At 36.1% G+C, this 1381-nt stretch overlaps 1 long non-coding RNA gene across 1 annotated transcript; it reads right to left on the reverse strand.

Annotated features, from left to right (window-relative positions):
• Nucleotides 1-454: 454 nt before the first annotated feature.
• On the reverse strand, nucleotides 455-1373 carry LOC105556078. Its single transcript, XR_001008533.1, has 3 exons — nucleotides 1127-1373; nucleotides 860-995; nucleotides 455-782 (listed from the first exon to the last, which is right to left on the reverse strand). It is a non-coding gene; the product is annotated as an uncharacterized LOC105556078 (long non-coding RNA).
• Nucleotides 1374-1381: the final 8 nt, after the last annotated feature.

Below are 1381 nucleotides of genomic sequence, written 5' to 3' on the forward strand. Positions count from 1 at the left end.
AAGCTGAAATTTCATGCAAGCGAAGAAAAGCTGGCGTTTACCCCCACTCCATCACAACACAAAGCAGCGTTGAAAAGCTGACGCTACCGCCTCTTCCCTTTTCATGGAGCGAAGAAAAGCTGGCGTTTTACCCCCACTCCACGCAATGCAAAGTAGCATTGAAAAGCTAACGCTACTTAACCTAACAAGTTAACTCCGTATAATAAAATGGATTATTCCAATTATTATAGACAGTACATCGAATACGTGGAGTATTATAGACGTACAGTGGCAGCTACAGTTGCAGCAGAGGTCATAAAGAGGCGACGCATATAGCTGCTACAGCTTTTATCGATGGTGCATTTATCGAAAAAGAAAAAAATATTGGGTAGCACCCATTTTCGAAAATTATTATTGCAAGAGTTGAGGTTGAATCAGCCAGGACACGCGTGTGTAATTATTAATACAATTGGAGTACTCGTATATAAATATATATCTTTTATTTTTCTACGTAATTAATTTAATAATACACATGTTTTCTATGCACACAACGTATTTTGCTACGAAAAAATAAATAAACAATTGTATAACAAAAAAATTTTTCCGCCTGTCTCTCTCTCGCCTGCCGCCCTTGAAATTCCACAGCGCAGGACGTTTGCGAATTTCTTCGATGAGCTGTTCCTCTTGTATAACTTTTTGGTTTTGCCAATTGCTATTGGTCTCTCGGTTTTGGATTTGGGTGGTCTCCATCACGATCACCTCGTTATTCTTCACCAAACTTTTTCGAATAATTTTTCCGTCAGCTGCACATTACAACATCCACTAATGCTACTTGTGTAAGCAAAAAAATATGTAATAAAAAAATGTCACTAATACTCACCGCTTTGAGGATACATTTATAAATTTTCATCAATATAAACGTTATTGTATTCTTCCATGCAAGGATGATCATTTACTTCATTTATATTACAAATGGTTTCGCACATATCACCTGTGTAGGATTTTAATAGATTTTCCTACAATATAAGAAATACTAATTAACACAATGTAACAAATAAATCTATATTATACATAAATAAATAAGAAATAAAGAGCAATCTAACCTATAAGTTTACTTGTAACTATATAGTATAAAATATATACTAACGTTTGTATTTTCTGGCGCTGTGAAACATTCATCGGTCCCTTCAGCCATATTTATAATTTTTAGCTTTTATTTAATTAGCAACTTAACCCACAAATAATTTTTCTACGGGACGCACGCACTCACTCACTGTTGTCGGCGTTGAGCGTTGCTTCGCTAATAGTTCGACCATATCGAACTTCGAGCGTGTCTTCGCTCAATGTCGGAAATCGATGAAGTGGGGGTAACCGCTAGCTTTTCTTCGCTTGCATGAAATTG

Source organism: Vollenhovia emeryi, unplaced genomic scaffold (assembly GCF_000949405.1).
Source record: "Vollenhovia emeryi isolate VEMERY1.0 unplaced genomic scaffold, V.emery_V1.0 DF949154.1, whole genome shotgun sequence".
Taxonomy (NCBI): Eukaryota; Metazoa; Arthropoda; class Insecta; order Hymenoptera; family Formicidae; genus Vollenhovia; species Vollenhovia emeryi.